Source organism: Ursus americanus, chromosome 22, assembly GCF_024610735.1.
Source record: "Ursus americanus isolate L20-20 chromosome 22, mUrsAme1.1.p, whole genome shotgun sequence".
Lineage (NCBI taxonomy): Eukaryota > Metazoa > Chordata > Mammalia > Carnivora > Ursidae > Ursus > Ursus americanus.
The window spans coordinates 50,708,276-50,733,847 of record NC_142148.1 but is presented as its reverse complement, the minus strand read 5'-3'; the positions used below and the strand labels follow the sequence as shown (position 1 = coordinate 50,733,847).

The window sequence follows — 25,572 nt, the reverse complement described above, 5'->3', positions numbered from 1 at the left end:
GCCGTCGTCGGCGCGGCGGGGAGGGGGCGCCGCGCGGCCGGTCGGCTCCGGGTGCCCCCAGCCCGGCGGGAGCGGCGGGGGATGTTTTGACATCTCGTCAAGGGAAGCAACTCGATGCTTCGAAAGTGCTTTTCACAGCCGGCTTGGGTCGCTCCAGAGCTGATTTATGAACAGAATCTGCGCTCGCTTCGCCGCTCCCTCCCCCGGCAGCCCGGGGGGGGGGGCGCTGGAGGCGCGGACGCGGCTGGGCCTGGCAGGACTGGGTTTATTTCTTGCATCTGGCCGGGAGCCGGGGCAGCCCGGGGACTGCGCAAGTTCCCTCCGGCCCGAGCCCTTCCCCTCGTCTCCCCACCCCTGAGGCCATCTCCGTCCGGGGCGGGGGGGGGTCTGCCTTCCCCAATCCCCTCACCAGACTCTGAACGGAGCCCGTCGGTGGTTTAGGGGTGGAGGCGGAGAGATGGCCAGGGCGCCCCGCATTGACCCAGGGGGAAGGAGGCGGTGGGGAAGGGGGTCCCCGCCTGTGCCCTGGGGGCGGAAGAGGCGGGGCAGCTGCGGATCTTAAACTCCTCCGGAGACCAGCGGCTCTGAAGCCCCCTTCCTCCAGGGGCTATCCTCTCTCCCCAGGGATTCCTCTGTCCTCCGCTCCAGACAACCTTTTACTCCGAGGCCCCAGAAGGCCTTCCCGTTTAGAATAAATTAAGGAATCTGCAGGTCTCACTTGATCTCTGGGAGAGGGGAAGAAAGACTTGACAGAACATGTCCCTGGGAAGGGCCAGCGCCCTCAGCCAGGGGATGGGCGCAGGCCTGGGTCCAGCTTTGTCACAGTGCCCAGGCCTCACATCTACAGAGTCCGAATGGCCACAGGATAGAGCAGGGACATGTGCTCGGCCCCCTTAATGGGCAGCTTGCGGCTGGCGTAGTGGTGCACGATTTCAGGGACGGTGCTGAAGGGTGGGCTGTTCTGGCCCAGCACGTACTTGTGTTCCTTGGTCCAGGACAGCTTCATGTGCATGAAGCCCTGACTGCTCCTGGGAAGAGGAGAGGAGACCCTGGTGAGTAGGGGCCCTCTCCAGTCCCCCTGCCCTCCCCCACGCCCGCAGCAAATGTGGCTGTTCTGAGCCAGCTGTGTGGGGAGGTGACTAGGGAAGGTGGAGGTCGGTCCAGAAAACAGAGAGGAGGCAGAGGGGATTTTGTGAGTAGGTAACCGTAGGCGTTGGCTTTGTGGTGAGGGCCCTGGGTGTGCCAAGAATGTGTGTGTAGTGAGTGTACAGGGCGTGTGCAAGTGGAAACTGGAGCGACCCCTCTCCCTGCCCCAGACCCTGGGACCCGAGCACCGGTGCCCTCCAACCTATGTGGCCAAAGCTGGTCTACCCTCTCCATCTCTGATCTGTGGGGGACGACACCGGTGGGGGCTCCTAGTGACGCATGTGGAGACACAAACATCCTTGGCAGGACCGTGTGTGGACAGATGTGACAACTGAGCGAATCTTGGTTGAGGCTCTCTCTTGCAGAAACCAGGGGAGGGGGTGAGCTAGCTGCTCTGGAAGCCCACCCCAAATCCGGGGAGGCTCAACCGCCTTGTCCTGGGGATATCCCTTTACCCTCCTGCTAACTGGGCCTTGGGCCAAGCCCCTAGCTCCTCTGTCCCTTCAGCCTGGGATGCCATCACCGGTGAGGCTGTAACTCCATTCCCTCCCTCAGAGAGAAAGGCTCCACTGCCTCTCCCAGCTCCCTGACACGATCCAGGAAATCCACATCAGTGCCTGGCCCTGCCCGCAAGACAAGGACCCTGCTGCTCAGAGCTCTGGCCGGCTCCCAGCTGTCCGGGCACCCTGTCTTAGAGAGAAAGCATGGGGGTGGGGCCCGAGCAAGAACAGTGTCTGCCCAAGCTACCAGGCCTGGTCCACAGCAAGGAGGAAGCAGTGTTTGGGGGAGCCCTGAAGCCTGAATACTTGTCTCTCGGGGCCAGAGCCTACCTGGGGACAAGTGCAGGGCTCAGAAACTAGTATGGGAGGTAGGACCGGTGAGGGGGACCCTCATATGAGGTGAGGCTGACAAACCTCATTTCCCTCCCCTGCCTGCGTACAAAGAGGCCTCTGACGGGACCCATTTCACTGGGCCCACAAGTGAAGATGGAGAGTGGATGACTGAAGAGAGGAAAGGGATGACAGGAAAAAAACAGTCCTTTATCACCCATGCTTCCAATTCCTTCTCCCTGCCCCAGGATACTGTGCCCTAAAGCCTGCTGGGGGCCCCAGGCTGGGTGTATGTGTGTATGGGCGGGGGTGGGGGGGTGGGGGGGGCATCCTTCTTCTGTAGGCCCCAGATAATGGCTGAGGCTGACAGTGACCACACAGGCCCTGGGGAAGGGAGCTGAGGGCCTGAGGAAAATGTGCAGTCCCTGGGGGTGGTAGAGAGGGGAGGCAGTGAGTAGTCCCCCTCCCCTGTCTGCCCTATGCCATGGCCCAGGCCCAAAGCTGTGGGCAGCAGCTTGGGCCTTGCTTTCCCTCTCCCTCTCACAGTTTGGAGAAAACCCCCTAACCACAATCCACTTGGGATAATCACCTCTCCCCAAAACTACATTATATCTTCTCCTTGAGGGACAGATCTGGCCAAAAAGGGCAATAAAGTGGCAACAAGCCTCCATCTGGATAACTGACCTCCTGGGATAAAGTCCCAAGCAGAGTCATTGCCCAACCCTCAGGAGTCTGGGTGGGACTAGCTGGGCGGTAGGGCCAGAGCTGACATGGCTTCTGGAGGAAGCTGTTTAATCACCAGTGAAAGCCCTTCCATTACAGAGAGCAGAGAAACCTTAATTGTATTTCAGAGAAGCCATTTATATGCAAGCGAGGCTCTGGCGGACAGCTGCTGGTGGGGCTGGTTCAGCCTGGGCCGAAGCAGCACCCAGGCCTGCCTCCCCTTTTACTCCCCAGGATAAGGCTGAGCCCCGCCCTGCTCCTTTCACAGAGCCAGACCCTTGCCGTCTCAGCCTTGGACTGTTCCAGACTTGAGGACTGGTGGAGCGATGCAATGGAATAGTGCGGTTCTTGTAGTCCGACTGAACTGAACTGGGTCCAAATCCTGCTTTTGGCACTTTGTTACCTGGTGGCCTTGAGCAAGTCACATACCTCTTTGTATTTCTTTCTGTCTATAAGAAAGAGATTCATCTTCCAGGTTGGCAGTTGGTTTGGAGATGGTGACTACACGGCTCAGCACACAGTAGGTGCTCTGTGACTCTTAACTGTTAAAGCAACACACATTCCTAGGGTTATATCAGGTTTTTGACAGATGAACTTTTCCTAAATGCTCCTTTGATTTTATGACAATTGCAGAGTATGAGAGCTGCAAGAAACCTAAGAGGTACCCATCAATGCATTTTGCAAAGGGAGAAACCAAGGCCCAGAGAGGTTCCATGATTTGCCTGGGGTCACAAAGCTAGTTTTATGAAACCCAAGAATAAAATTCAGGTTGTTTGACTCTAGACTGGCATTTTCCCATTATCTTTTAGTTGAAGTTCAATAATTATCCTCAAATGTCTGTTTAATAGTCCCACATTGCTGTATATTGCATTTGTTTGAAGTGGGGGTATACCTGTATTCTAATGCCCCTGAGAAATGTGGTAGGAGGTGGTACAGATGTCCCAGGAGTGATGGGGGCGATGCGAATGAACCCATCTGACAGGCTGCCATGTGGGGGGCAGGCTCTATCGGGCAGGACTCCTGGATACCGAGGGGAGGGCTGGCCATTCTGGTAGGAGGCCAGTACCTCTCTGTGTCTATCTACTCCCTAGGAGGAAGGCTGATGGGAAGGGAGCGCCCTGCCTCCCCCATCTTCCTGGATCCTTTAAAACTCAGTTATCAGCCACTAGCGCCCGGTCCTCCTGCCCACTTCTTCAGAGTGAACGATAGCTTTGTGTCCACTGCTCCACCCTCCTTCCAGGATCCAGCCTCCGCCTCCCCCTGCAGAGCCCCTCAGGCAAAGTTCCTATTTCCTTGCCGGTGCTTCAAGAACATCTGGACTGCCATTAATAAAGATGAAGGTGATAATTTATTTAGCACTTAGCACCATGTTAAGTGCCTCCCATATATTATTTCATTGGATCCTTCCCTATAAGGTAGATATTATTATTCCCCTACTTTATAAGTAAGAAAACTGAGGCCCAGAGAGGTTAAGGGGGCCCCAGGGCACACAGCTGGTAAGTGACATAAACTTTGGAGCTGGACACTGTAGCTTGACTGTTTCTTCTAACGGACTCTGAGCTCCTTGAGGTCAGGGGAGGAGCCTCAGACTGCTCCAGGTCCCTAGGGCCCAGAGTCAGCAAAAGTTCCTGGGGATGGACTTCTCCCCAGCTTGGCTGGGCATGGGGGGAAGGTTGGAGTCTTCTCCTGTCCTGCTGGTTGTCTTCCCATGGATCCTCCTTGGTGCCATCCTCACAAGCCCATCCTGCCTACCGCAGGCCCACCCCGACTCACTTGAGGGACAGGGAGAAATCGTTCTTGCTGGCCTCGCTGTCGCACACCAGGTAGCTGGCCTCTTTGCACGTCCGGAGCACGTTCTCGGCATCTGTTCCACTGATGGCCCCGTGGTACCAGCTGAGGACAAGAGAGAGGAAGGGGGCATCTCTGCTGGGTCCCTCGCCGTCCTGGCCCACCCATTCTGGGTGTCCCCTGCAGGCAAGCCAGTGGCAGGAGGGGAAGGGAGGGGAGAGAGTCCCCAGCTGGACACAGACACTCACACCTGGTTTTCCAGAGGCAATGTTGGGTCTGTCCACTCCCCAAGGGGGCTGCTGGGCTCCACATTTAGGGGCTTGGCTGACTTGGGGTTCCCTGCAGAGAGTCGGGGAGGTAGCCGCCCCTTCTCCTCCCGGCCAGGTGACAGGCAGCTCTTCTCAGATCCTTCAAACTGGGCTGTGGGGAATATACCAGTCATAGACTCTGAGGACCCTAGAGATAGAGCCCTATAGAATAACCAGGGCTCCACCATTTTCTGCCAAAAGGGGTCAAAGGAATGTTCTGGAAGGGTGGGACATGCTCCTGGGCTTGACTGGCTGTGGGGGTGGGGCGCAGCCCTCCTAGGCCACACCGCGCCTACCAGTCCCTACGCTGTGGGAGGAGAGGGGAGAGAAGCAACATGAGAAACCACTTAAACTTCTCCCTCTGGAGCAGCTGCCTGCCTTCCCCTGTTCCATTCCCCCTCCGGGTGGCTTCAGCGCCGATAATATCGTTTCTTTCTCCTCCTCAGAGTTCATGACCGTTCTCCATATCACCCTGCCAAGCCATTCTGTCGAAGTGACTTATGCATTTGAGAACAATTATCCGATTCCCCTTGGTGCCATCCTGACAGGCTCATCCTGCCCCAAGCCGCCGCCGGCCCGCCCCTCCCCCGCCCCCAGGGCTGCTGCCCACAGGCTCCCTGCCCCCACCGGAGACACCCAGCTGAGGCGGCTCTGCCCTCCCAGACCAGGGCAGGCCCGACCACTGAGCCAGCACGAGGGAGGAAGCCAGTGGGTCACATGAGCACAGGCACCCACGGACAGGCGATGGAGACCCTCCTTCATCCTGCATTTACAAAGTAGCCCTCACACTCAGGCACAAATGTACAAACAGGCGCTCACAAGCACTTGGCTGCCCGTTCTGTACCAAACTGACAGAGATGAAGTGTTCGGTGCTTCCTTTCTCCTCATTTGGGCTTTTTCTCTCCTTGTAGCACTTTCAGGACCTTCCTGTCTCTCAGTCACCAGATGCAAGGACCAGACCCGTCCCTTGCCCGAAGGGGTCAGACACTTCCTATGCTAGCATCACCCCCACCTCAAGAGTTACTTGCATTGCCAAAGGATTGGGTCAGGCAAAATACTCACAAAGAAGTGAATGTAAAATAGTGGATTTCTGTGGCATGGTGGGCAAGATATTTAGAAAGAGACTCCTTTAGGAGACACCTTCCCCACACCTTTGGGAGGAAGGAGGAATGTGTATTTTGTCCCTTCTTTCTTCCTCCAGGTTCTCCAAACCCTACCCCACTTCAGCTCTGCCAACCCAAGCCCACAGGGCCTGAGGTGTGAGAGGACATGTCACCCTGGCCAGAAGCTCCCACAGGACCCACCGCTGCCGTCCTCCGGGCTGGGCTCAGGGAGGGGTGAGGCTGGACCGGAGATGTCCCTGTCCCCGTCAGGCAGGGAGCAGCTTCTGTCCAGCTGTCCCACCGGCAGAGGCCAAGGCAGGTCTTTGATGACCTTAATGTCAACTGGAGCCAGTAGCAGCAGGGAGAAGAGACACAGACAGGGACAGAGACAGAGAGAGAGACAGAGAGAGGCAGAGGTTGAGACACCAAAACCCAGAGCCAGGACACAGAATAGCCTAGAAAGGAGGAGGGTCAGAGCAGAGGCAGGGACGGGTTCTGAGGGGGGAGCAGGACTCTCGGAGGGTTGGATGGAGCCACAGTGATCACACCAGGCTGCGTAGTCGAAGGGGGGAGGCACAGGTAGCAAATAGCCGGAGGCAGAGTCTTGCCCTGCCAGCCGTGTGGGTCCCCTTCACTTGAACCCTCATAAGCCTCCAGGGCCCAAAAGGACCAGGAAAGGAGGAAACGAGGGACAACGAGCTGCCCTCGCCTCCCAGCACCACACCCAGGTTCCCACAGCCTCCTGGCACCCTCAGACTTGCCGCCCTTCCTCCTTTTCCCCACGGCCTGGGAAGCCATGGGCAGTGAGACGGACAGCCCAGCTCCAGGATGTCATGAATACTCTGATGTGGGGGCAGATGTTTTATTGAAATTTACCCCCCACACCCTCAATCCCGAGCCCTGACAATTAAGAGAGGGATGCCACTGGCGGCTGCAGGGCTGCTAACGAGGTTTCCTAATGACGAGCATAGATTTCCCCATTAAGCAATCCAAACAGTATTGATTCTCCAAGGAGACTTCTGGAGATAAACGGTCCCACTCAATGGTGCATGCTTTACCGGAAACAAATCAGAAGCCTGTGGTTTCCTACTCACTGCCAGGGAGGGGAGGACAGGGCAGAGAGCTGAGTTCGGCTCCAGGATGAGCCCCGTGCCCAAGGAGGGGTGGGGGGCCCTGGGAGTGGGGGTGAAGTCGAATGGCATTTACATCCTTTATGTTCTCACCGAATCAAGAACCCAGGAGCTAAAGCACTCTCCAGGCTCTCCAGGCTGCAGCAGCACCCACTCAGACCACCAACACACACCTTCCCAGGTGGGACTCCAGGCCTGGGATAGGCGCTGGGGTGCTTGGTACAGGAGAAACCTAACCCTCATTCAACAAAGGGCATTTCTCACAGCCTCCCTCTCCCCACCAGTTCCTGCTCCTCCGAATTCCCCCCCGGGGCACAGGCGTCCCTGGTCTGGCACAGTCTGCTACTGGGAGACACAGCTCTCTGATTCAGGGCTGGGTTCTCGAAAGGTTACACACACAACCGTTTTCCGTGTCTGGGGTGTTCAATGCCTTCTTTTGTTAAATGTAAGTATTTAACATATGTCACAAGTTTTATCGTTTTGTTTGGAATTTCTTTATTTTAAAATAGGCCCTGTCTCCCAAAAGACGGAAGTGGCCTAAGCCTCTTGGCCTCTGAGAGGTGGTGATGCAGGGAGACCCTTCATCCTCCTGTGCCCGTTCCCTGACCCCGCACACAGTGCCGCGCCCACACTGCCCAATTCACCAATCTCTGTGATGCGCTCAACCGTGCTTCCCTGGAGCCCAGCTGCTGGGCCTCCCCCAACCCCTGGGGTCCACTCCTTCCCTGCCCCTGGGCCTGGAGAGCTGTTTAGAGGCCCCAGCAGGCCCACCCTCCCCAGCCAGGGGCTTACCTGTAAAGGCTTTGGAAATCTGTTCCTTCTTCCACTCCCAGGGCTGGTCATACTCCTCAGGGGGCCTCTCGCCATCCTCTGGCAGCCCGGACTCCTGGGGCTAGGGGGCCCCCTCACCCTCTGGGGTGGCCCCCTCCTCCTCTGGCTCATAGGGCGTGTCATATAGAGGCAGGGGCTGAGCTGCCGTCTCCTTGGAGCTCCGGATCTCTGCCAGGGCAAGGTGGCGGGGAGGTGTGAGAGCATCCCTGGCTGCCCTCCTCAGCTCCTCTGGCAGCGCCCTCAGCAACACACCAAGCCTCCTTCAGAAGAGATGCCACTGGCTTTGGGGACCCAATGGCCGGACATCTGGGGTCCCTTGCCCTTAAAACACCTCTGGGGTTCCAAAAGCATGGGATCCAATGGAGGCCGGGGCAGAGAAGCACCAGAGTGAAAGACAGAAAGAGATCCTTAGGTGGCCAGCAAGGGCTTAGGAAATGAGGCTTACACGTTTTGGAAACGGAGGCAGGGTCCTCTCCTAATCCACCTCCTTTTGGCTACACAGCTCCAGTTCTTCCTTTGCATCCCAAGCAGTATCACTTGACAATCCGAAAATCCTTCTTCGTTGCCCAGATACTCCTGATCACTCCCTCCTTGAAACTGTCCCCTCTGACAAGTCATTTTCGTGGTTGTCCTCTCCCATCACCCTTGGACTCTTCCCCTGGCCCCTCTCGGTCTCTGTTCCCCAGAACCAGGTCTTAATTCGCCCACATCCTTGCCCAGTCTCATGGCACCCTATACACTTCCGGTTACCATCAAGATCTTTCACTTTAATGTTTCAAACTTGCCACTTTCCCCAGAAGTTCTTCTAGTCAGTTCTGTGATGCCCTTTTTGGGATCGTTGACCCCAGTGAAAATCTAATAAAAGCTATGGGGCTACTCCCCAGAAAAATGTGCAAATTTCCATATACAATTCCAGGGCATTCATGGGCCTCCAAGGGGTACACACCCCTCTGATCTAAATAGGGCAGTCTCCCTCCCACTTTCTCCTTCTCCGTCCACTACACTGCTCTCGTTGGTCCTGGCCCCCGTTCAGCGTCTAAATTCCACCTGTTCACCACCAGTACCCGATGACTCTTACCCTCATCTCTCCACGTCTAGATTACTACTAGGGTGAACCTCCACTCTCCCGGCTCACGTTTCCACGAGCTCCGTGGAAGAACACTCCTGACCGCTCTCTGGCCCCCACCCCTCTCCCAAGGAGGGAGAGCAGCTTATCTGATCACCCGTAGATGCTCACTCTCTTTCTCAGCTCTGCCTTCTGGCTCTTTCTTCTCCTGGCCCCCGTGAGAGGGCTTACAGCTGTGCCTCATGGCCCAAGCCCGAGTGGGCAAGTTTAACTCTGTGAAGTATTAAGCAGCCCATTGTGGGAGACACAGCTAAGTCATGTTCTCCAATCTATTTTATCAGTAATAAAACTGACATTCTTGTCTTCATCAGTCTGTTACCTTGATTTGACTTCTCAATGATCTCCAAGCTCAGGAGGGGAAGAAAGCCATGTTAATTATTGCTCCCTTAAAGCCTCAGCAATTTCCACAACTGCTAACTCATCTTTCTGATGCCCAGTTCTTCTGGTCTGTTCTGTACACCGCAGCCTCAATAATCCCCTTAAAATGCCATATTTATCCTGTTTCTGTCTTGTTTGAGAATTCATATTAGTTTCCCTCCTCTTCTGGAGCAAGTCCAAATGCCTCGTTCCAGCCTTTGAGGCCCTTCACTGCCCCTGTGGCCCCTCTCATCTTGGCTCCTCAGTATGCCCAACACTAAAACTACCCCTGAGCAAACCTTCCTTTCATCCCGCCTTGGACTGACTCACCCCTGTCCTCCTCTCGGATCACCCCCATTCACTCTTTCCCTGGATCCTCTCTTGACCTCTGCTCTGCTCCCCAAGACCAGGTCTTATTCGTTGCTGTCTGCCCCCGCTCCTTGACAGGCTTGCCCTTCTCAAGCCATGTGGTTCCAATTGCCATAAAGATGTTTCACTCTGACATCACATCATCTCAAGTTCACCACCTTCCCTAAAGTTAGTGATTCTCTTTTTGGGTTCCATGACTCCCGGTCCAACCACTGTCCTGCCCTTCCTGACTGTCCTCACTCTATCTGCCTGACCTTTGGTGGCCTTCTCTACCACCTCACATCTCAGGCACCACAGGTCATCGCTCCTTCTCCAAGACGACTCTCTTGAAGGCAGTGGCCAAGGACCCAAGGGGGTCCACGGTGGACCCATGGTCTCCAAGGACCCAGTAAAGGGATCATGGAACCACTCTTAGTCTTGTGGGTCCCAGAGCCTGTTGTGCAAATACCCAGGCTTCAGAGAGCAATCCCCTAGCCTGACTCCATCACGCACCAGCCATCATCTTTTGGGCCTCATAGGGCTCCATGTAGCCATCATTTTCAGGGACCTTCTCTGGGGCTCCTGAAGCTCCTGCTGGGCCTTCGCCAGTCTCCTGAACATCAAATGGGTCCGCGTAGTCTTCGAGGATTGCCAACTGTGGGAAGACAGTGAGGAGAGCAGGCTTCAGACATCTGAGAGACAGCTCTGCTTCTCCCCAGGTGCTTTGTCCATGGGAGTGAGTCCTGGAGAGAATGTCTTAGACCCAGAGCCCGAGGTATCCAAGGGCAGGCTCTGAGCTTGGATGGGGACAAGCTCTGGGTCTTCCTCTGCAGAGTCCCCTACTAGGCTGCCAGCAGAGTGGCAGATCTACCTTTTCTGTCACTTTTGTGCCTCTGGGCCATCCCGTAGGTTAAATGGCCAGGATGAAGCTCCGAGCATTAAGGCCTGCCTCAGTCCGGGTCTAGGCAGGGCAATAGAGGTGTTTAACACCAGATGGTTTAACAGAAGGAATTAATTCAGAGAGCCAGTTACAAAGGTGTTGGAGGAATTCAAAGAACAAGTAGGGAATAGCAGGCAGCTCAGAGATTAACTCGGTCCATGCCCACAAGTTCAATCCCAGATGCTGAACAAAGAAAAATTTGCGGACCAGCGAGAAAAGAAAAGCCAACTACTCACTTTATGGCACAGTTCTGCTGGTTTATCCTGAGAACATTCATCAGCATGTCATATGTGTATTATTATATTCATTTTAAGGAAACGGAGGCTCAGGGCAGGTAGGGAACAACGTGCCCAAGACCGTTCCACGGAAGTGGAGGAACCCAATTGGAACTTGTGTCCTTTGTGCAATATTATGCTGCCAACCTGCCCCCAGTGGGGATCTTGGCCGTTCTGGGAGAGAGACCACCTTAGGACAGCCCTGAAGAAAGCCAGGGTTTGGGCTCTGCTGAAATCCCCTGGTTCCTGGAGGACAAGAACAGGAAAGGCGTAGCCTTGACCTTCCACATCCCACACTGCCCCTTTCTCCCTCACAAGTGGTTCATGACCAACCCTCCGTCCCTGCTCCAGTCAAGGCAAAGAGAACTCTAAGCCACACGCCCTGAGGAAGAGCTCAAGGTGCTCAGGGCGGGGTGCAGCTGAGGACAATAGAGCTTTTCTCCAAGCTGGGCACAGGCTTCTCGAAGGGGGGAGGCTGAGGTGGAGACAGAGCCCAGCCCACCCAGGGCTGCCAGCACCTCGGGGGAAGCACCGCACACTGAGTTGACAGGCATTGACAGGAGGTGGCTCCGGGGCCTGCGGCATGAGGAGGGGTCACTCCTGCCTCTTCTCCATCGTTGGTGGAGGCTTTGGGTCTGGGCCAGATCAGGATTGTGGGAGCCAATTGAGCAGGGAGGCTATGGGGACTGATTGCCTGCCCACCACAGAGACTCCTCCTGCATGTTTTTTTTTTTTTAAAGATTTTATTTATTTATTCGACGGAGATAGAGACAGCCAGCGAGAGAGGGAACACAAGCAGGGGGAGTGGGAGAGGAAGAAGCAGGCTCATAGCGGAGGAGCCTGACGTGGGGCTCGATCCCATAACGCCAGGATCACGCCCTGAGCCGAAGGCAGACGCTTAACTGCTATGCCACCCAGGCGCCCCTCCTGCATGTTTTTTGAGCCCCCCGCCGCCTGTGCTGGGCCTGGGAGGGGTCACAGGGATGGGGGGCACTGAGTCCTGGGAAGCTGCTCAGTGAGAAGTGCCTGGCCCAAGCCCCAGTCCCCCCAACTCTACAGAGCCCCCCTTCCCCCAGCCCTTCCCTGACCAAGCCAGTGCCCTTCCCACTGGAGTCCCAGGCTGGACTTGAGCTGTGACCCCTCCCAGGCCCAGCACGGGCCTCCCTGGGGCTAGCCCACGGTGCCTGTAGGCAACCAGGCGGCAGCTCTGTGGGCAGCTCAATGGCTCCTCTGTTCCATCCCTGACTCCACACCCTGCTCCAGGAAACCCTAGCCCCCCGCCCTAGGCGGGTCACCCAGAGGAGCCACCCACAGGGCCGGGAGTCCGGAGCAGAAGCAGAAACACCTGCTGGAAGGTTGGCAAGAAGGGCACCCACCCTGGGCACATAGGATCCCTGTCAGAGGCCAGGGCTGCCTTCCCAGTGGTTTCCAGGTCACGTGAGGAGGTGAAACTGCTCTGTGGGGGAAAGCTGCTTCTGCAGGCTTCTGACACCTTTGCTCTACCCTGACTTATTTTGTTGATGGGACCTTTACCTGACCGCTGTACTCACTGTGGTATACCACATCCGTCACAGGGCCTGGCACAGGGTAGGCGCTCAGTGCACATTTACTCGATGCTCCAAAGGTCTCCCTCTCCTCAGACTCTATCTTCTGGAGTGACACAGACTCTCAGATCCCCATTCGCCCCCACTCTGACCACTCTGACAGACCAGGAGCTGCTGTGGGAGCAGGCTGTCAGGAGAACCAACATTTGAATGGGGAGCAAAGCCTCTGGTTCAAGAGCAAAAAGGAAGAACTGGCAGGAAAGGCCCCTAAAACCAGAGCTAATATTTAGGCAAACCCTCTGGTAGACAGAATGCTACTGAAAGGCTGAAATACTTCCAAACTAGTAGGCAAGTAGCTGCTGCTCAGAGGTCCCCTTGTCCCCACGCCACCTGTCAACCAGATCCCCTCCCTCCTGCCGTCTAGCAGGCTCCAGACCAGGCTCTTGTGCCTGTTCCAATTGGGCAGTGCCCCTCCCAGAGCCGCTGTCCTGCTTGGCTCTCCTTCCTGCCTCAGCCTCTCCTGAGATAGCTGGCAGGCCCACCATCTGGCGTGACCTTCCGCTCTGCAGCTGGACCCTGCTAGGAGTTCCTGACCCCACCCATGGGGCTTGCCAGTCCAAGGGGAGCTAGGAGGGGGCACATGCCACAGGATTTGGGCTCTGCAAGGTCCCCAAAGTCTACCCCTCCCCCTTTCCTCCATGTCTTCAGTTGACATCTGGAAGCCTCTGGTTTTTCTCCTATAGAATATCTCATAGGATTGGGAAGAGGACAGTGAGTGTAAAAGTCCTTAGTTTGGAGGCTAGAATGGAGTCAGTGCTCGATAGATGTTAGCCCTGCTGCTGATCTCTTCTATTCAGACACTAAAGCCCAGAGTTTAGGTGCTCGACAGGGTACACAGACGGCATCAGTAGAGACAAGACTGCGACCCAGGTCTCCTGACTCTCAGTGCCTTGCTGCAGATTTTCCAGACAACTTGGGAAATGTAGCATCTTCTCTCCTCTACTCGTAGATTTAAAATACACTTCAGCATGTTAAAGGCTCTGAGCAATCGTGTAGCAAAGAGAGCTGTCTAATTTTGTTTAACTCGGCATTTCTCCAAAGTATTTAACCGTGAAATCCTTTCTCTGCTGAAAGTCTGTCAGTTTTGGAAATGGTATACTATTTACCTTCCCCAAGATCAAACTTTTTGCACCCTCTGTTCCCACTTCCTGCAACGCCCTTCCCAATTTTATCTGCCATGGAAACTCCTTCACATGAAACAAATTTGTTATCATCTTTTTCTAAGTACGAAGAAATGTCATGCTTGTAAGACATTCGAACATCACAGACACACAATGGACGTCAACAACCCTTTTAAGGTGTGTCTGGGGCCACCTCAGGACTGGGTGGCTAGTGCTGGCCTTCAGGTTCAGGAAATGGTGAACTCAGCACGGGATGCACTCTTCATTCCTTCTCTGAGTCTCCTTCCCGTGCTCGGTGAACACTTCCCATCTCCTGTCTGCAGGGCTCCCCGAAGGTGCCATGGTCCCATGGCATGGTGTCGGCAGCCAGTCTGCCATCAGGCTACCTGGCTGTGAACCTCAGCTCTCCTACTGGCTAGCTGTGAAACCATGTGATCCAACACTCCTGTGCTTCAGTCTCCCTATATCACCTGGGGATAATAACAGAATCTTCCTCATAGGGTTGTCAGAAGCTACTGGGCTAAAACATATCGGCTGCTTCAAAATGGTACCAGGCACACGGTAGGTATTAGGTAATTGTCTGCCATTATATCATTAAAGATGAAAAGACCAAATTTCTGGGTCCTCCAGGAGCTCACAGTGACAGCCACAAAGCAAACTCCAAAAGAGTGAGGTACCTTGAGGTGCTGTGAAGCCCCGGGGCTGCGCCCCAGACTCTGGAGGAAACGCAGGCTCACTGCATGCAGGGACTGGGCTCCCCCTCTGCTCTCGCATGACTAGCGTCCCGCTGGTTCTGCGGGGAGGGCAAGCTGGAGGGGGCAACAGCTACCCTTCCAAGACCCAGGCCCCAGCCAGCTGCTCCCACCCATGTTCCCCAGCGCCCTAGCCGTTCCCAGCTTCCAACAGGTGGAGTTCCAGGGCTGACTGAGGTGTCACTGAGTCACTGACCAAGCCAACAAGCTGCAAATGCCTTCCCGAAAGAGTGCCACAGCATGAGGAGGCAGCAGTGGGAGGAGTGGACGGGCCTGCCATAAAATCCCCTGGTAGCGCAGGCCTCAGCAGTAGCCCCCCAACCCCAGCAAAGCACCAATGGCAGCAAAGATGGCCAGCCCAGGCCCCAAAGGGTTAAGAGATCTAACCAGTCCACAAAGGTCCGGGACCCTTCTCTTTTCCTCCCTCTGCCTCCCTCGGAGGACATGTGCAAAATAAACAGATCAGAACTCCAGACTCAGTGGAAGTTATAAGAAGAAAAAGCAAGAACAAACAAACTCAAAAAAGGCAAGGACCAGGTCTTCTAGGTGGTGGGTCCCTTTGAGCACCCAGGCCAGTGTCACTTAATGCTATAGAAATCCTGGCACGATCCTGCAGCAGCAGCCCCTACTCGCCCTCCTGACCCTGAGGCAGAGATGTCTGGTTTGACTTCAGACACCCTCAACGTTTCCTTCCCTTTCCTCTTTCTACCTGTCTTTCACTTGTTTCCAAATTTGGGCCTGGAGGATCCAAGTCCACGTGGACGCCATGTATGAGGTGTATCTATTTTTTAAAATTCTTGATATTTTGGGCCCTGTGAACCCCTGTGAGAATCTGGGAGCTCTGAGCCTTTTCCCAGAAAAATGCTCATGCACCCAAATATTTGCACACAATTTCTGGAGCTTCATGAACCCCAGAAGCCTCTCCATGAGCTAAGAACAAGAGCCCTAGTTTCAGTGCATCCAGGGTGCCTGTCTTATTGTTCACATCATCTCTTTCTCTGCCTCTCTATCACACACACACACACACACACACACACACACACACACACACACGCACACACATCTTGGCAGGATAGAGGCAAAGGACACACTGTGCAGATGGTCACAGGCAGCTCAAAGCTTCATCCAATTAGGGCCCCTTCCCCGTCCCTCTTTCCTAATTAGATCAGGTGTTTCCTGTTGAAGATCTGAGAAAAGGGAGCAAAGAAAGGAAGGCTCCGTTCTCTCACCCCTCTGCCCAAAGTGTGGCCTGGAGGCCAGACAGGGCCCAGCACCGTGAAGGAGTTCTTCCTATGGCCAGATGGCGAGGCCCTGCCTGCCTGGTTCAGGGTGCGGCTCCTGCTGCTCCCACACCTGCCCTGCCAGTCCTGCCCAGATGGCCACCCTTGCCCCCTTGCCAAATGCAGCAGTGGGTCTCAGGGACGGCCAGTAGCCAGAGCCCTGCATGGGGAGGTCCTCTCAGGGCCCTGTCTAAATCCCCATTCTTTCCTGCCCGCCACATTCACTTTCCACAGGGCTCATTTCTCCTCAATCTTCTCATCACAGAAGTATTTCCACCCATTTCATCAAACCTCACGACCCAGGCCCTCTCACAGGGTTCTGACCCACCCACCAGCTACTGGGCTCCAGAAGAAGAAGAAGGAAAGTGGGCCAGCCTAAGGCACATCCTGGTCTACAGTCCCTATCTCACCTCAGGAAGTGACCCCACAGCAAAAAGCCAAGAAGACCCGCATGGCTGAGAGGAGAGGAACAGAGAATCAGGACAAAACACTGCACAGAAGAGAAACTCCAGCTCAATGGGCCAGCTCACCACTCAGGCACAGCAACTTGGGTTTAGGATAAGGGGCTAAGGTACCTAGCCTGGACTCTTCCTAAGGGAAGACTCTGGGATCCCCCAAACTCTGCTCCTAAACGAGAGGAGCTGCTCTCTCTCAATGGTGGGAGGCTCCAGGTCAGGGCCCGCAGAGACCATGTCCCTGCCCCTGAGCCAGTCTGATGGCGTCCTGGATGCTTCTCATCACACCCACTGAAGAAACCACAGATTGTGTAGCTCCTGGGAGATCCTGCTGGATTTCATTCCTGTCCCTGCAGCTGACAAAGGAGTCAGACACCTCTTGGCCCCTAAGGTCTGAACAGCCCACAGATCACAGAGCTGACCCAGGCTGAGGCGTGGATGCCCTCGGTGAGAAGAGGCTGTGGATCACCCACGGCCGTGTGGGTGCAGCCCCTTCCTTGGGAGTCTCTGTGGGGAAATGTACAAAAGGGAGCTGTGGTTAAGGGAGTCTCTGACCTTCGGGTCACCCTAGCAATGGACAGTCACCATTCAACGGACGTAGTTCACTCACCCCTTTCTATGCTAAGCATGTCAGGCACTTGGGAAATACAGACATGAGGAGGACAATGGTCCTTGTCCTAGAGGAGCCCATGGCTTGGGGGGCAGCCTGTTAGGCCATTCCAAGACTGCAGAGAGGAAGGCCAGGGATAGCTCAGGCCCATGTGCCAATGGGCAGTGGTCAGGGAGAGGACACTAACTGGTCAATAGTAAGCACAAGGCCTAATAATGCTCCCTCTGCCTCACTGTCGCCACCACCATCACATCACCCAACAGTGCTGAATGGGTGGCCGGCGCCAGAGTGCCCACGTGGCCAGTGAAGGGTGGCCCAGCTTGGATGTTATCCCACCTCCTCCCTTGATAAAGCAACTTTGTGCAGGTCACAGTCTGACTAGTTTTACGCAGCAGCCCCACTGGGATGGTAGTAGAGACTTATAAACTGGAGACACGGAGAGTTTATACATCTCAAGTGCTTAAGGCATCCTATCTTTTTCCTGCTGCCCATGGGATGGGTGCCTGTCAAGTCATGCCTCTGGGGTTCCCTTGGGGTCACCCACCCCAACATCGAGGCCTCAGAAAACACATCCCCTCACTTCCCTGAGACATGAAGCACAGAAGCAGTCTTTTAGGCACTCTGTAGGGCCAAAAGTGTTTCAGAATTTAAATAGTTCAGACGTTGGAAGTGTAAAACTGTACATCTACCAAAAGTGACATATCTATCACCCCTGGCAGGGTCTGAGGCCATAGCCCCTAAGCTGACAGTTTAAAATTTCTTCACCTCCACCTTGAACACAAGTTTGCCCCAACACTACAAAAACTTTGGTTCTCAGACCATATCAGATTTCAAATTGCAGGCACAGGATTATGGAGCTCTTCAAAGTCCCACCCACCCAAATCCTATCACCTCACGGCCCACTGCCTGCCCTTCCTCTGACTTCGGAAGGACTAATGGCGCTCAGTCTATAACAGAAAGTATAGCACCTGATAATACTCTGTCTTGCGTTGTTCTCATTGTTTTTCGTGCCTTCATTTCATTTTTTTATAATAATATTTTTTATTATATTATGTTAGTCACCATACAGTACATCCCTGGTTTTTGATGCAAAGTTCGATGATTCATTAGTTGCGTATAACACCCAGTGCACCATGCAATACGTGCCCTCCTTACTACCCATCACCAGTCTATCCCATTCCCCCACCTCCCTCCCCTCTGTAGCCCTCAGTTTGTTTCTCATAGTCCATAGTCTCTCATGCTTCATTCCCCCTTCTGATTACCCCCCTTTCTTTATCCCTTTCTTCTCCTACCGATCTTCCTAGTTCTTATGTTCCATAGATGAGTGATACCATGTGACAATTGTCTTTCTCTGCTTGACTTATTTCACTTAGCATTATCTCCTCCAGTGCCGTCCATGTTGCAGCAAATGTTGAGAAATCGTTCTTTCTGATAGCTGAGTAATATTCCATTGTATATATGGACCACCTCTTCTTAATGCAGTCATCTGTTGAAGGACATCTCGGCTCCTTCCACGATTTAGCTATCATGGACAATGCTGCTATGAACATTGGGGTCCATATGGCCCTTCTCCTCACTACGTCTGTATCTTTGGGGTAGATAACCAGTAGTGCAATGGCTGGATCATAGGGTAGCTCAATTTTTATGCCTTCATTTCAATTGTAAATTACTGTGAAAGCAGAAATCCTGTTTTGTGCAGCATGCTGCATTTGTTAGGACTCTCTTGGTTTTAGGAAAATGGATTCATTTCAACTTTTTGAAAATGGAAGTAGAGTTGATATACACTTTATGTTAGTTTCAGGTGTATAACATAGTGATTGGACGAGTCTATACATTATGCTATGCTCACAAGTGTAGCTACCATCTGTCACCATACGATGCTATCACAATACCATTGACTATATTCCCTATGCTGTACTTTTAATCCCTGTGACTTGTTCATCCCATAACTGGAAGCCTATACTCTCCTTCACTCGTTTTGCCCATCCCCCAACCCCCTCCCCTCTGGCAGCCACTGGTTTCTATTTATGGTTCTGTTTCTGCACTTTTGCTTGTTTGTTTTACTTGTTAGATTCCACATATAGGTGAAATTGTATTTGGCTTTTAAAAACTGAAGTTTTGGTCTCATAACTGAATAAGTGTAGGAATAGCCTCTGATTCAGGTCCAGCTGGATCCAGGGGCTCTATTATTCCATCAGGATTCCATCTTACTGTCCTTTCTGTGTCTCTCGGCACTACTTCTTTGTATCATTCTTGACCAGGCTTTCTCTATGTGGTCGCCCCTAGACACTGGAGATTTACAACACCTAGCTGAGCCATCCCCAGGGAGAGACAGCTTCTGTGTCCTGATGCTTTCACAAAAAACTCCCATTGATCACTCCCATTGGCCAGCTTGGTCCTAAAGCAATCTCCATAGCCAAGAGTGATGGTGTTCTCCTTGACCAAACATGGATCCCTGTTTCCCCATGGAACAAGGGCTTTCAGGCATTGTTGGTAGAACGCAAAGTGGTACAGTCTCCAGGAAGGGGCAATTACATATGCATTTTCCCTTTTACCCAGAAATCCCACCTCTGGGAAGCTGAACCATCGATGCAGTGGCAAACAAATGAATATGTGTGCCCAAGGCTGTTCATCGCAGAGTTACTCACAATAACAAAAGATTAAAAATAATCAACTGTCCATGAACAGAGACTGATTTAATAAACTAAGGCACATCCATAATTGGAGCTGCTGAAAGAAACGAAGAATAATATGATGGTTAATTTGATGTGTCAACCTGATTAGGTTATGGGGCGCCCTGATATTTTGGTCAAACATTGCTCTGGCTGTGTCTGTGGAGGGTGTCTCTGAATGAGATTAACATTTAAATTGGCAGACAGTGAAGCAGATTGCCCTCTCCCATGTGGGTGGGCCACATGCAATCAACTGAAGGCCAGAATAGAACAAAGAGGCCTTCCCTTTCCTGACTTAGAGAGAATCCCTCCGGCCTCATGGCCTTTAAACTGGAACATTGTTCCCCCCCCACCTTCAAACTGGAATGTTTGACATCAAGAGAGTGTAAGTAAATATTGGGGCTTTGTGTTTGCTGAGCGCCCTAATGTTGGTCACACAGATACTTTCAACACTACTTCCTGAAACAAATGAATGTGTTAATCAATTAACCCGGGTGTGAACGTTGATACTGGTGGGGCTAATTCAGCCTGGAAAGCAAGAAGATACTCATAGTGGTATCCATCTCTACAACAGATTGAAAGCGTGGCTGGTGATAGGCAGGGGAGGGGACAAGAGCCAAAATGGTGGTCCAACACAGTCTTGTGAGAGGGTGAAAATCTGAAAGGCAGAAAAATACACAGGCCTAGAAACATTTAGTCTGAGCCTGGGAGAGAATCAGTGGATCTGAAGCAGGGACTTGTCACAACCCTTGTTCATTTTTTGAGCACAGCAAGCTCAGAAGCCACCTTGTGCAAGTTTTAACACAATATCTTCTGATAAATTAGGCCATTTTGTGCTCTTCCTACTGTTAAGCTTGCTTACATCCAACTGCTTAAATTCCTTCATAGACTTTCAAATCATGAGGCCGCAGGGATTACGTGAATGTTCTGCGGTATTCCATCATCCCGTGTAACAAAACGTTTCCTGATAAATCACTAAAAATATCTGCTGCTTCATTAAAAGCAGATTTCTATTTGGTGATGCATGCACGAGAGGATGGAGTGCTGGCTTCTGATGGGCATTCCATCCTGCTGCCCACAGGAAAGCGCTAACAGGTGCAGCCAATGCACTACTGGCACACCAGCAGCCTTAAATCCAGAAATCCAGCCCCCTTGGTCCCTGAAGGGGGTGGGAGGGGCTTTAGCTGATTATGCCACGAAGGAAAACAGGTCAGACTTCCTTCTGGTATCCTTTGAGTCCATTTGCATTTTGTGATTACCCACCAGGTAAATATCACCTACTTATAGTGGACTTAAAATAGTTAAATGGGAACCTAGCTGACAAGACTAGACCCAGCCTCCACGGCCAGCAACTCCTTTGCAGTAAAGCCTTGAGGGAGAAGCCTCAGAGTCAAAACCCTGATTAAGGAGGAAAGAGGCTCACGTTAACTCTCAGCAGATGATTCTCAACCTCAACAAAGGTTCCATTCTTTGTCCCTTAGATGGGACAATCTGGAAGCACATCCCCAGTGGGACTGTGCCCCAGTTTCTCAGTGGTAGCCTCTTCATTAACACAGACACTGTATTGGCTGCCCCTCTACCTTCCTTTCCTTCTCCACTTCTCAACTTCCTGAAATGAGCTACTTATACTTAAGTGTTTTTCTCAGGGTCTGCTTCTCAGAGAACCAAATCAAAACAATCCTAGAGGTCTACAAGCCGTCTCTGGGCCCAGCAGCACATGAGAGGGATTCCAGAGGCTGCTGGAAGCCGTGTTAGTACAGCAATGCGGTTAGATGAACTGGAACCACAGAGACAGAAACAGCAGGCTAATGGTAATATGGGGGCTGGATTCTGTTGAACCCCTTACAGAGAGACTGAGATTCCATATGACTGCAGGTGTGCAAGCGAGCCCGCCTGAGATCAGCTGAGCTTGCCTTCTATCAGCAGAACTGTAGACTTCCGAGCAATAACAAAGGGTGGTTATTTGGACGATAAGATTTGGGGTCATTTGTTATGCAGCAATAGTAACGCTACATGATGCTCGATTTTTTAAATTGAGCTATAACTGACAAAAGTGCATGTTTTTAAGGCATATAATGTGATAATCTGATATACAAGGAAAAAATTGCTCCTATGTGTTACCAAACAAGGAAGAAAAGTATGGAGGTGAGCACCATTGCTTCCAGTGAGGTGGAGGGTGGGCAGTGGAGGCCAGAGCTGACCTGCAGTTTTTAGGTGGAGGTGACATGATGTTTCCATGTCACTGTGGTGAGAGAGAATTGGAGGAAGGTCTGGCAGCAGAAGCAGCTACGAAAGTATCAGAGACTCTAGAATGAAACACACCAGCCTCGGAGTACTATCTACCCCCCAGGCCGTACCTTCCTGATTCTCAAAAATCCTCCATGATGCATAAATGGGAGAAGATATTCGCAAAACATATATCTGAAGAAGACTTGCATCTAGAATATATAAACAATTCTTCTAACTCAATATTAAGAAAACCCAAGTTGGTTTTTTTTTAAGGGCAAAAGACCTGAACAGCCACTTTCCCAAAAAAGGTTTTAAAATGGCAACTATATGCATGAAAAGATGTGTAACATCATTAGTCATTAAGAAAATGAAAATGAGGGGCGCCTGGGTGGCTCAGTCATTAAGCATCTGCCTTCAGCTCAGGGTGTGGTCCCGGAGTCCTGGGATCGAGTCCCACATCAGGCTCCTCCGCTGCAGGCCTGCTTCTCCCTCTCACACTCCCCTTGCTTGTGTTCAATCTCTTACTATTGCTCTTTGTCAAATAAATTAAAAAAAACTTCAAAAAAAAAGGATATGACCCATTATCCTGGCAAGAGAGAACCCATCCCTGATCCAGCAGATGCCAGCCAGGGAACAGTGGCTACCATGGATCGGACGCAGAGCCTGGGGCCTGGAGGGAACTGCTGCTTCAGAAGAACCGCATAAGGAGATGCACGAAGGCTGGAAATCCTGGCTCCTAGGTCAGCATAGATACTCATGGAACCAGGCTCAGGTGTGCCCTTTAAGGTACCCCTCCCATCTTTTCCCATCACACATAGCAAGCAGGAAAGGGAATCCAGAGATCATTGACAAGAATCCCAGAAAGATTCCAAACTTGGTAAACGGCCAACGGGGAGACTGAGGCTGGAAAGTCCTGAATGCCCTGAGTCCATCTGCAAATTATCTTCCTCTGGCTTTGTCCCCTTCACACGCAGGATTTGATCTCCTTCCGTGTTTTTCCCCACTAGGTGCTGATGCAGTTCCAGAGATTGAACTACAATATGACAAGTTCCAAATACGGGGGCAATACAAAACGAAACACAAAACCAAAAAAGCATCTCAACGGAAGGAGCAGGACACAGTCTTCCTGGCCTTAGAGCGGAGAAAGGCAACCCCAGTCCTGGGGCAGGAAGGCGCTCTGGGGCGTACAAGTCTTAAAGACTCCCACTTTCAGTGGTTGTTGCTATTCCTGGGAAAGTCCCTGCAACCTCTAAATCTCAGGAGTTCTGAGGGGCTGTCTCTGCTGTTTGCCCAAATTCATTGACTGAAATGGACACGTGCTCTGAGTAAGGGGGATTTGGGGGTGCCCTCCAGTGGCTAGGGAGAAGGGCTGGCACTTCTCCTTCCTCCCACATACAGTAGCTGATGACTCTGGAAGATTTCCTAGGTCAGGAACGAATATGAGAGTCTGTGCAAGTTTTCCATTACTGTAGGAAGTAAAAGACCCAAACCACACACCGGGCTCTAAAACAAAACAAGGGCTTTAATCTCCTAACATGCAAATCTATCACGGTACTATTTAAAACAACTAAATGGTGCCCCCTACATAAGGAAATAGATGGGGGGAAGGGGTGTGGAGAAAATGGGCGCAAGGATGCAGCTGCTGAGGAATCCCTGCAGGGCCACTGGACACTTGCTCAGCCCTGAGGTTGACTGCGGCCAGTTCTTCTTCTTGAGTGCTGCTGACCAGCTAGGACCGGGGCTCCAGCTGGCAGGACAGGGTGTAGCTAAGGACAGAGGGACACCTGTGAGTTGCCCAGGAGCTTCCATTCAAGAGTCCCTGCCAGTGTTTGCCCACAGCTGGAGTCTGGCGCCCCGGCAACAAGGCCTGAGGCTGCCCAGGGAAGGAGGATCCCAGGAGTGGCCAGCAGAAAGAGTCCACCCCGAACCTCACCGACCCAGCTCCTGATGGGCCTCACCTCTCAGCCTCGCTGAGCGGCTCCATAGCCTGGAACCAGGCCCAAAAAGGATCCTCGGGCTCTAGGGTGTAATTCTCGGCAGCCACCTGGAGCAGCATGATGTCTGTCATGACTTGATATTCCTGAGCAGAGAGAGAAGCACAGGATGTATAGGGAGCCTGGGAGGGGGGGCAGGGAGCTGCAGGGTCTGGTGAGGGTAGAGCATCGGGACCGGGCACCCATCCCAGGTCCTGGCACACATTGCCATCCTCCTCCCTGCAGATTCATCCGGTCTCCACCTGTTCTCAGAGGTGAGTATCAGTAGCCCCTCCTCCGGGAAGTCCTCCTGGATGCCATGCTCTGTCCCCATCTCCTAACGGGATGGGACTTGCACTGCTTTCTTCTCAAGGGATCCCAGGAAATGTGAGGTGGAGGGGATGGAGCCAAGCAATGTTCTTCCCAGGGACATCTCTGAGGCCCACTCCCTACCCTTCCCTGCGGGAAGCGCCACATATGCTCACCTTATTTCTTTTCTGGTGGTTGATCTCATTCCCCTGGAAAGCAGACAAAGTCCATCAGAATGAGGCCCCTGGTTCTTAGGAGCACTTGATTCCCATCCCTTCTCATGCTGCACCATGGCCAGGACCCGTGAGGGGGCCGTGCATACACAGATAGTGGGCCTGGGATCTAGGCCAGGCTCTGGGGTCCAGAGAAAGGAGGACATGGGGCAGATGGACTGGCTACAGGTCGGGACCCTGCAGCACCACCCTCTCGGAAGACAGTAGGGGAGGCCGAAGCCTCAGGCAGGAAGGGGCTGCTGCGGCTACTGAGGTGCTTGCTGACGTGGAGGGTCCTGACTTCATTCTCCCCCCACGGGCAAACTCACCGGGAGAGGCTGAGGTCCACTCAGACAGACCTCACGCAGCTTTGCCTTCAGGAAGCTCTGCTGCTTCACCAGTCTTCGGCACCGGGAGCCGTGGCCTAACTGCAGCCTCACCTCGCTCATCCCTGAGATGGGCAACAGCCCCCAGGCTCACAGGGTAGCCGTGAGGCTGTCATGAGGAGAGGTTTGCCGAGTCCTGAGAGCTCAGGGCTCAGTACAGGGGCGTTCTGCTCCCAAACCTCCGGATTCTGGTCCCTCCCCCACAATCCTCAGGCTCACCCACCTCCAGATAGTCCTCCATGGCGGTATCTAACATCACCAGCTCGGTGAGAAAAGTGCCAAGGAAAGGCACGACACCCTGTGTCATGAGGGGGAGGGTTGGGATGAGTCCCTGCTCGCTGGTGTCCACAGGGACCCTCCACTGAAAACGCTCCAGCCTCCTAGCCCACCGCAGGGGCTCACGTGGAGCAGCCTAGGACCCTTAGCAGCCTCCCCCCCACGGGTTCCCTTTCCCCTCCCCCTCCCAGAATATCAGACTCCTCCTCATCACCTTCAGGGCCTGCTTTTCAAAAATGCCAGGGAATGGAGCACTAGGTCGGTCCCTCCCCACCCGCAAAACCCATTCTCTATGGACCACTCTGGGCCCTCCTCCTGGTCCTTTTGAAATAAGAATTGTAGAAGCTGTGGCCCCAGGAGCCGCAGCTGGAGTGGGAAGGACCCCCCCTTCCTGATCTTTCCTTTTTGGGAGGCTTCCAGCCCTCAGGGAGGAGCCCTCCTCCTCCTCTGACTTTGGAGGCCCTGGGCCTCAGGCACACTCACCTTCTTCTGCATCCTCTTCTGGGCTCCCCGGAGGGCCATCACCAGGGTGGCAAATCTATTGGATGGTCGCTCCTGCAGGGCCAAGGACAAGTTCCTTGAGACCATCATACCCTCAGGCCACTTGCCCCCACCATCTTGGACGTCAGAACCTAGACATCTGACCTAACTCATACTGATCCTGAGGCCCCATTATCCAGAAGCAGGCCGTGAGTGATTCCAGAACAATCTCATTCCAACATTCACTCCATGTGTGACCTTGAGCTTGCAGCCTGGCCTCCCCAAGCCTGTTTTCTCATCGGGAAACA

General features: G+C 53.3%; 1 pseudogene across 1 annotated transcript; it reads right to left on the bottom strand.

Moving 5' to 3' along the window:
* Positions 1 to 249: 249 nt before the first annotated feature.
* LOC148108135 (SH2 domain-containing adapter protein F-like) lies at positions 250 to 24,382 on the bottom strand (annotated as a pseudogene). Its single transcript, XR_015721079.1, has 7 exons — positions 24,087 to 24,382; positions 23,587 to 23,708; positions 10,204 to 10,345; positions 7,821 to 8,027; positions 4,736 to 4,907; positions 4,473 to 4,592; positions 250 to 1,028 (listed from the first exon to the last, which is right to left on the bottom strand). The product of XR_015721079.1 is annotated as an SH2 domain-containing adapter protein F-like (transcript).
* Positions 24,383 to 25,572: the final 1,190 nt, after the last annotated feature.